Genomic DNA, 11,769 nt, shown 5'->3' with positions numbered 1-11,769 from the left:
TACTCAGAGATATCACTGTGTTATCTGTGGTGTTACATAGGACTGCAGGACACATCTACTACATGATCTGTACTCAGAGATATCACTGTGTTATCTGTGGTGTTACATAGGACTGCAGGACACATCTACTACATGATCTGTACTCAGAGATATCACTGTGTTATCTGTGGTGTTACATAGGACTGCAGGACACATCTACTACATGATCTGTACTCAGAGATATATCACTGTGTTATCTGTGGTGTTACATAGGACTGCAGGACACATCTACTACATGATCTGTACTCAGAGATATCACTGTGTCATCTGTGGTGTTACATAGGACTGCAGGACACATCTACTACATGATCTGTACTCAGAGATATCACTGAGTTATCTGTGGTGTTACATGGGACTGCAGGACACATCTACTACATGATCTGTACTCAGAGATATCACTGTGTTATCTGTGGTGTTACATAGGACTGCAGGACACATCTACTACATGATCTGTACTCAGAGATATCACTGTGTTATCTGTGCTGTTATATAGGACTGCAGGACACATCTACTACATGATCTGTAATCAGAGATATCACTGTGTTATCTGTGGTGTTACATAGGACTGCAGGTCACATCTACTACATGATCTGTACTCAGAGATATCACTGTGTTATCTGTGGTGTTACATAGGACTGCAGGTCACATCTACTACATGATCTGTACTCAGAGATATCACTGTGCTATCTGTGGTGTTACATAGGACTGCAGGACACATCTACTACATGATCTGTACTCAGAGATATCACTGTATTATCTGTGGTGTTACATAGGACTGCAGGACACATCTACTACATGATCTGTACTCAGAGATATCACTGTATTATCTGTGGTGTTACATAGGACTGCAGGACACATCTACTACATGATCTGTACTCAGAGATATCACTGTGTTATCTGTGTGTTACATAGGACTGCAGGACACATCTACTACATGATCTGTACTCAGAGATATCACTATCTGTGCTGTTACATGGGACTGCAGGACACATCTACTACATGATCTGTACTCAGAGATATCACTGTGTTATCTGTGGTGTTACATAGGACTGCAGGATACATCTACTACATGATCTGTACTCAGAGATATCACTGTGTTATCTGTGGTGTTACATAGGACTGCAGGACACATCTACTACATGATCTGTACTCAGAGATATCACTGTGTTATCTGTGGTGTTACATAGGACTGCAGGACACATCTACTACATGATCTGTACTCAGAGATCTCACTGTGTTATCTGTGGTGTTACATAGGACTGCAGGACACATCTACTACATGATCTGTACTCAGAGATATCACTGTGTTATCTGTGGTGTTACATAGGACTGCAGGACACATCTACTACATGATCTGTACTCAGAGATATCACTGTGTTATCTGTGGTGTTACATAGGACTGCAGGACACATCTACTACATGATCTGTACTCAGAGATATCACTGTATTATCTGTGGTGTTACATAGGACTGCAGGACACATCTACTACATGATCTGTACTCAGAGATATCACTGTGTTATCTGTGTGTTACATAGGACTGCAGGACACATCTACTACATGATCTGTACTCAGAGATATCACTATCTGTGCTGTTACATGGGACTGCAGGACACATCTACTACATGATCTGTACTCAGAGATATCACTGTGTTATCTGTGGTGTTACATAGGACTGCAGGATACATCTACTACATGATCTGTACTCAGAGATATCACTGTGTTATCTGTGGTGTTACATAGGACTGCAGGACACATCTACTACATGATCTGTACTCAGAGATATCACTGTGTTATCTGTGGTGTTACATAGGACTGCAGGTCACATCTACTACATGATCTGTACTCAGAGAGATATCACTGTGTTATCTGTGGTGTTACATAGGACTGCAGGACACATCTACTACATGATCTGTACTCAGAGATATCACTGTGTTATCTGTGGTGTTACATAGGACTGCAGGACACATCTACTACATGATCTGTAATCAGAGATATCACTGTGTTATCTGTGGTGTTACATAGGACTGCAGGTCACATCTACTACATGATCTGTACTCAGAGATATCACTGTGTTATCTGTGGTGTTACATAGGACTGCAGGTCACATCTACTACATGATCTGTACTCAGAGATATCACTGTGCTATCTGTGGTGTCACATAGGACTGCAGGACACATCTACTACATGATCTGTACTCAGAGATATCACTGTGTTATCTGTGGTGTTACATAGGACTGCAGGTCACATCTACTACATGATCTGTACTCAGAGATATCACTGTGTTATCTGTGGTGTTACATAGGACTGCAGGACACATCTACTACATGATCTGTACTCAGAGATATCACTGTGTTATCTGTGCTGTTACATAGGACTGCAGGACACATCTACTACATGATCTGTACTCAGAGATATCATTGTGTTATCTGTGGTGTTACATAGGACTGCAGGACACATCTACTACATGATCTGTACTCAGAGATATCACTGTGTTATCTGTGGTGTTACATAGGACTGCAGGACACATCTACTACATGATCTGTACTCAGATATATCACTGTGCTATCTGTGGTGTTACATAGGACTGCAGGACACATCTACTACATGATCTGTACTCAGAGATATCACTGTGTTATCTGTGCTGTTACATAGGACTGCAGGACACATCTACTACATGATCTGTACTCAGAGATATCATTGTGTTATCTGTGGTGTTACATAGGACTGCAGGACACATCTACTACATGATCTGTACTCAGAGATATCACTGTGCTATCTGTGGTGTTACATAGGACTGCAGGACACATCTACTACATGATCTGTACTCAGAGATATCACTGTGTTATATGTGGTGTTACATAGGACTGCAGGACACATCTACTACATGATCTGTACTCAGAGATATCACTGTGTTATCTGTGGTGTTACATAGGACTGCAGGACACATCTACTACATGATCTGTACTCAGAGATATCACTGTGTTATCTGTGGTGTTACATAGGACTGCAGGACACATCTACTACATGATCTGTACTCAGAGATATCACTGTGTTATCTGTGGTGTTACATAGGACTGCAGGACACATCTACTACATGATCTGTACTCAGAGAGATATCATTGTGTTATCTGTGGTGTTACATAGGACTGCAGGACACATCTACTACATGATCTGTACTCAGAGAGATATCATTGTGTTATCTGTGGTGTTACATAGGACTGCAGGACACATCTACTACATGATCTGTACTCAGAGATATCACTGTGCTATCTGTGGTGTTACATAGGACTGCAGGACACATCTACTACATGATCTGTACTCAGAGATATCACTGTGTTATCTGTGCTGTTACATAGGACTGCAGGTCACATCTACTACATGATCTGTACTCAGAGATATCACTGTGTTATCTGTAGTGTTACATAGGACTGCAGGACACATCTACTACATGATCTGTACTCAGAGATATCACTGTGCTATCTGTGGTGTTACATAGGACTGCAGGACACATCTACTACATGATCTGTACTCAGAGAGATATCATTGTGTTATCTGTGGTGTTACATAGGACTGCAGGACACATCTACTACATGATCTGTACTCAGAGATATCACTGTGCTATCTCTGGTGTTACATAGGACTGCAGGACACATCTACTACATGATCTGTACTCAGATATATCACTGTGTTATCTGTGCTGTTACATAGGACTGCAGGTCACATCTACTACATGATCTGTACTCAGAGATATCACTGTGTTATCTGTGGTGTTACATAGGACTGCAGGACACATCTACTACATGATCTGTACTCAGAGATATCACTGTGTTATCTGTGGTGTTACATAGGACTGCAGGACACATCTACTACATGATCTGTACTCAGATATCACTGTGTTATCTGTGGTGTTACATAGGACTGCAGGACACATCTACTACATGATCTGTACTCAGAGATATCACTGTGTTATCTGTGGTGTTACATAGGACTGCAGGACACATCTACTACATGATCTGTACTCAGAGAGATATCATTGTGTTATCTGTGGTGTTACATAGGACTGCAGGTCACATCTACTACATGATCTGTACTCAGAGATATCACTGTGTTATCTGTGGTGTTACATAGGACTGCAGGACACATCTACTACATGATCTGTACTCAGAGAGATATCATTGTGTTATCTGTGTGTTACATAGGACTGCAGGACACATCTACTACATGATCTGTACTCAGAGATATCACTGTGTTATCTGTGGTGTTACATAGGACTGCAGGACACATCTACTACATGATCTGTACTCAGAGATATCACTGTGTTATCTGTGGTGTTACATAGGACTGCAGGACACATCTACTACATGATCTGTACTCAGAGATATCACTGTGTTATCTGTAGTGTTACATAGGACTGCAGGACACATCTACTACATGATCTGTACTCAGAGATATCACTGTGTTATCTGTGGTGTTACATGGGACTGCAGGACACATCTACTACATGATCTGTACTCAGAGATATCACTGTGTTATCTGTGGTGTTACATAGGACTGCAGGACACATCTACTACATGATCTGTACTCAGAGATATCACTGTGTTATCTGTGGTGTTGCATAGGACTGCAGGACACATCTACTACATGATCTGTACTCAGAGATATCACTGTATTATCTGTGGTGTTACATAGGACTGCAGGACACATCTACTACATGATCTGTACTCAGAGATATCACTGTGTTATCTGTGTGTTACATAGGACTGCAGGACACATCTACTACATGATCTGTACTCAGAGATATCACTGTGTTATCTGTGGTGTTACATAGGACTGCAGGACACATCTACTACATGATCTGTACTCAGAGATATCACTGTGTTATCTGTGGTGTTACATAGGACTGCAGGTCACATCTACTACATGATCTGTACTCAGAGATATCACTGTGTTATCTGTGGTGTTACATAGGACTGCAGGTCACATCTACTACATGATCTGTACTCAGAGATATCACTGTGTTATCTGTGCTGTTACATAGGACTGCAGGACACATCTACTACATGATCTGTACTCAGAGATATCATTGTGTTATCTGTGGTGTTACATAGGACTGCAGGACACATCTACTACATGATCTGTACTCAGAGATATCACTGTGTTATCTGTGGTGTTACATAGGACTGCAGGTCACATCTACTACATGATCTGTACTCAGAGATATCACTGTGTTATCTGTGGTGTTACATAGGACTGCAGGACACATCTACTACATGATCTGTACTCAGAGATATCACTGTGTTATCTGTGGTGTTACATAGGACTGCAGGACACATCTACTACATGATCTGTACTCAGAGATATCACTGTGTTATCTGTGGTGTTACATAGGACTGCAGGACACATCTACTACATGATCTGTACTCAGAGATATCACTGTGCTATCTGTGGTGTTACATAGGACTGCAGGACACATCTACTACATGATCTGTACTCAGAGGTATCACTGTGTTATCTGTGGTGTTACATAGGACTGCAGGTCACATCTACTACATGCTCTGTACTCAGAGATATCACTGTGTTATCTGTGCTGTTACATAGGACTGCAGGACACATCTACTACATGATCTGTACTCAGAGATATCACTGTGTTATCTGTGGTGTTACATAGGACTGCAGGACACATCTACTACATGATCTGTACTCAGAGATATCACTGTGTTATCTGTGGTGTTACATAGGACTGCAGGACACATCTACTACATGATCTGTACTCAGAGATATCACTGTGTTATCTGTGGTGTTACATAGGACTGCAGGACACATCTACTACATGATCTGTACTCAGAGATATCACTGTATTATCTGTGGTGTTACATAGGACTGCAGGACACATCTACTACATGATCTGTACTCAGAGATATCACTGTGTTATCTGTGTGTTACATAGGACTGCAGGACACATCTACTACATGATCTGTACTCAGAGATATCACTGTGTTATCTGTGGTGTTACATAGGACTGCAGGACACATCTACTACATGATCTGTACTCAGAGATATCACTGTGTTATCTGTGGTGTTACATAGGACTGCAGGACACATCTACTACATGATCTGTACTCAGAGAGATATCATTGTGTTATCTGTGGTGTTACATAGGACTGCAGGTCACATCTCCTACATGATCTGTACTCAGAGATATCACTGTGTTATCTGTGGTGTTACATAGGACTGCAGGACACATCTACTACATGATCTGTACTCATAGATATCACTGTGTTATCTGTAGTGTTACATAGGACTGCAGGACACATCTACTACATGATCTGTACTCAGAGATATCACTGTGTTATCTGTGCTGTTACATAGGACTGCAGGACACATCTACTACATGATCTGTACTCAGAGAGATATCACTGTGTTATCTGTGCTGTTACATAGGACTGCAGGTCACATCTACTACATGATCTGTACTCAGATATCACTGTGCTATCTGTGGTGTTACATAGGACTGCAGGACACATCTACTACATGATCTGTACTCAGAGAGATATCATTGTGTTATCTGTGGTGTTACATAGGACTGCAGGACACATCTACTACATGATCTGTACTCAGAGATATCACTGTGTTATCTGTGCTGTTACATAGGACTGCAGGTCACATCTACTACATGATCTGTGCTCAGAGATATCACTGTGTTATATGTGGTGTTACATAGGACTGCAGGACACATCTACTACATGATCTGAACTCAGAGATATCACTGTGTTATCTGTGGTGTTACATAGGACTGCAGGACACATCTACTACATGATCTGTACTCAGAGATATCACTGTGTTATCTGTGGTGTTACATAGGACTGCAGGACACATCTACTACATGATCTGTACTCAGAGATATCACTGTGTTATCTGTGGTGTTACATAGGACTGCAGGACACATCTACTACATGATCTGTACTCAGAGATATCACTGTGTTATCTGTGGTGTTACATAGGACTGCAGGACACATCTACTACATGATCTGTACTCAGAGAGATATCATTGTGTTATCTGTGGTGTTACATAGGACTGCAGGACACATCTACTACATGATCTGTACTCAGAGATATCACTGTGCTATCTGTGGTGTTACATAGGACTGCAGGACACATCTACTACATGATCTGTACTCAGAGATATCACTGTGTTATCTGTGCTGTTACATAGGACTGCAGGTCACATCTACTACATGATCTGTACTCAGAGATATCACTGTGTTATCTGTGGTGTTACATAGGACTGCAGGACACATCTACTACATGATCTGTACTCAGATATATCACTGTGCTATCTGTGGTGTTACATAGGACTGCAGGACACATCTACTACATGATCTGTACTCAGAGATATCACTGTGTTATCTGTGCTGTTACATAGGACTGCAGGACACATCTACTACATGATCTGTACTCAGAGATATCATTGTGTTATCTGTGGTGTTACATAGGACTGCAGGACACATCTACTACATGATCTGTACTCAGAGATATCACTGTGCTATCTGTGGTGTTACATAGGACTGCAGGACACATCTACTACATGATCTGTACTCAGAGATATCACTGTGTTATATGTGGTGTTACATAGGACTGCAGGACACATCTACTACATGATCTGTACTCAGAGATATCACTGTGTTATCTGTGGTGTTACATAGGACTGCAGGACACATCTACTACATGATCTGTACTCAGAGATATCACTGTGTTATCTGTGGTGTTACATAGGACTGCAGGACACATCTACTACATGATCTGTACTCAGAGATATCACTGTGTTATCTGTGGTGTTACATAGGACTGCAGGACACATCTACTACATGATCTGTACTCAGAGAGATATCATTGTGTTATCTGTGGTGTTACATAGGACTGCAGGACACATCTACTACATGATCTGTACTCAGAGAGATATCATTGTGTTATCTGTGGTGTTACATAGGACTGCAGGACACATCTACTACATGATCTGTACTCAGAGATATCACTGTGCTATCTGTGGTGTTACATAGGACTGCAGGACACATCTACTACATGATCTGTACTCAGAGATATCACTGTGTTATCTGTGCTGTTACATAGGACTGCAGGTCACATCTACTACATGATCTGTACTCAGAGATATCACTGTGTTATCTGTAGTGTTACATAGGACTGCAGGACACATCTACTACATGATCTGTACTCAGAGATATCACTGTGCTATCTGTGGTGTTACATAGGACTGCAGGACACATCTACTACATGATCTGTACTCAGAGAGATATCATTGTGTTATCTGTGGTGTTACATAGGACTGCAGGACACATCTACTACATGATCTGTACTCAGAGATATCACTGTGCTATCTCTGGTGTTACATAGGACTGCAGGACACATCTACTACATGATCTGTACTCAGATATATCACTGTGTTATCTGTGCTGTTACATAGGACTGCAGGTCACATCTACTACATGATCTGTACTCAGAGATATCACTGTGTTATCTGTGGTGTTACATAGGACTGCAGGACACATCTACTACATGATCTGTACTCAGAGATATCACTGTGTTATCTGTGGTGTTACATAGGACTGCAGGACACATCTACTACATGATCTGTACTCAGATATCACTGTGTTATCTGTGGTGTTACATAGGACTGCAGGACACATCTACTACATGATCTGTACTCAGAGATATCACTGTGTTATCTGTGGTGTTACATAGGACTGCAGGACACATCTACTACATGATCTGTACTCAGAGAGATATCATTGTGTTATCTGTGGTGTTACATAGGACTGCAGGTCACATCTACTACATGATCTGTACTCAGAGATATCACTGTGTTATCTGTGGTGTTACATAGGACTGCAGGACACATCTACTACATGATCTGTACTCAGAGATATCACTGTGTTATCTGTGGTGTTACATAGGACTGCAGGACACATCTACTACATGATCTGTACTCAGAGATATCACTGTGTTATCTGTGGTGTTACATAGGACTGCAGGACACATCTACTACATGATCTGTACTCAGAGATATCACTGTGTTATCTGTAGTGTTACATAGGACTGCAGGACACATCTACTACATGATCTGTACTCAGAGATATCACTGTGTTATCTGTGGTGTTACATAGGACTGCAGGACACATCTACTACATGATCTGTACTCAGAGATATCACTGTGTTATCTGTGGTGTTACATAGGACTGCAGGACACATCTACTACATGATCTGTACTCAGAGATATCACTGTGTTATCTGTGGTGTTACATAGGACTGCAGGGCACATCTACTACATGATCTGTACTCAGAGATATCACTGTGTTATCTGTAGTGTTACATAGGACTGCAGGACACATCTACTACATGATCTGTACTCAGAGATATCACTGTGTTATCTGTGGTGTTACATGGGACTGCAGGACACATCTACTACATGATCTGTACTCAGAGATATCACTGTGTTATCTGTGGTGTTACATAGGACTGCAGGACACATCTACTACATGATCTGTACTCAGAGATATCACTGTGTTATCTGTGGTGTTACATAGGACTGCAGGACACATCTACTACATGATCTGTACTCAGAGATATCACTGTGTTATCTGTGGTGTTACATAGGACTGCAGGACACATCTACTACATGATCTGTACTCAGAGATATCACTGTGTTATCTGTGGTGTTACATAGGACTGCAGGACACATCTACTACATGATCTGTACTCAGAGATATCACTGTGTTATCTGTGGTGTTACATAGGACTGCAGGACACATCTACTACATGATCTGTACTCAGAGATATCACTGTGTTATCTGTGGTGTTACATAGGACTGCAGGACACATCTACTACATGATCTGTACTCAGAGATATCACTGTGTTATCTGTGGTGTTACATAGGACTGCAGGACACATCTACTACAGGATCTGTACTCAGAGATATCACTGTGTTATCTGTGGTGTTACATAGGACTGCAGGTGATTGTGTTTGGGGCAGAGCTGAGGTGATTTGGCTGCTGATGAGGCAGCAGTTATTTTTAAAATAATTTCCCAGAAATGAGAGCAGTGATTGGATTGGTTGTCTAAGGCCACGCCTCTGATTCTGAGTGGTTCTTGCTGCAATCTTTGAGGAACTTCGATCATGTGACTTAACCCAGCCAATTAGACTTCTTTTTATAATTCCCCAGCATTTGTTGCCACATGACAGCTGGGCGGTGATTGGTCTTTGAAAATGTGATAGTGGTTATAAGATGGTGCCATAAGTGTACAGTAGATGGCGCTATGGAGGTGATGCAGCGGTGAGCGGGGATGTGACAGTGTGAGGTGATTTCATGTCATTTGTTAATATGGAGTAATGTGAGGTAATGTCCTAACCCAGGGAGCTGTGATGTCATTCTGTGAGGGGAGGTTATAGTTTGTTTGTGGGGGCGCTGTGTGATGTCACAGTGTGTGTGTGGGGGCGCTGTGTGATGTCACAGTGTGTGTGTGGGGGCGCTGTGTGATGTCACAGTGTGTGTGTGGGGGCGCTGTGTGATGTCACAGTGTGTGTGTGGGGGCGCTGTGTGATGTCACAGTGTGTGTGTGGGGGCGCTGTGTGATGTCACAGTGTGTGTGTGGGGGCGCTGTGTGATGTCACAGTGTGTGTGTGGGGGCGCTGTGTGATGTCACAGTGTGTGTGTGGGGGCGCTGTGTGATGTCACAGTGTGTGTGTGGGGGCGCTGTGTGATGTCACAGTGTGTGTGTGGGGGCGCTGTGTGATGTCACAGTGTGTGTGTGGGGGCGCCCTGTGATGTTACAGTGTGTGTGTGGGGGGGCGCCCTGTGATGTTACTGTGTGTGTGTGGGGTGGGGCTGTGTGATGTTACAGTGTGTGTGTGGGGTGGGGCTGTGTGATGTCACAGTGTGTGGGGTGGGGCTGTGTGATGTCACAGTGTGGGGGTGGGGCCGTGTGATGTCACAGTGTGTGTGTGGGGGTGGGGCCGTGTGATGTCACAGTGTGTGTGTGGGGGTGGGGCCGTGTGATGTCACAGTGTGTGTGTGGGGGTGGGGCCGTGTGATGTCACAGTGTGGGGGTGGGGCCGTGTGATGTCACAGTGTGGGGGTGGGGCCGTGTGATGTCACAGTGTGTGTGTGTGGGGGGGCCGTGTGATGTCACAGTGTGTGTGGGGGCGCCCTGTGATGTCACAGTGTGTGGGGGGGGCGCCCTGTGATGTCACAGTGTGTGGGGGGGGCGCCATGTGATGTCACAGTGTGGGGGGGCGCCCTGTGATGTCACAGTGTGTGTGTGTGGGGGGGGGGGCGCCCTGTGATGTCACAGTGTGTGGGGGGGGGCGCCATGTGATGTCACAGTGTGGGGGGGGGGCGCCCTGTGATGTCACAGTGTGTGGGGGGGGGCGCCATGTGATGTCACAGTGTGTGGGGGGGGGGGCGCCATGTGATGTCACAGTGTGTGTGTGGGGGTGGGGCTGTGTGATGTTACAGTGTGTGTGTGTGGGGGTGGGGCTGTGTGATGTCACAGTGTGTGTGTGTGGGGGGGGCGCCCTGTGATGTCACAGTGTGTGTGGGGGCGCCCTGTGATGTCACAGTGTGTGGGGGGGGGGCGCCGTGTGATGTCATAATGTCAGGCGGCGTGTGCACAGTGACATCACACGGTACCAACCGTAACCCCCGCCACATAGTGA

This window comes from Engystomops pustulosus, chromosome 7 (assembly GCF_040894005.1).
Source record: "Engystomops pustulosus chromosome 7, aEngPut4.maternal, whole genome shotgun sequence".
In the NCBI taxonomy this organism is placed as follows: domain Eukaryota; kingdom Metazoa; phylum Chordata; class Amphibia; order Anura; family Leptodactylidae; genus Engystomops; species Engystomops pustulosus.
Note: the sequence above shows the minus strand (reverse complement) of the source record.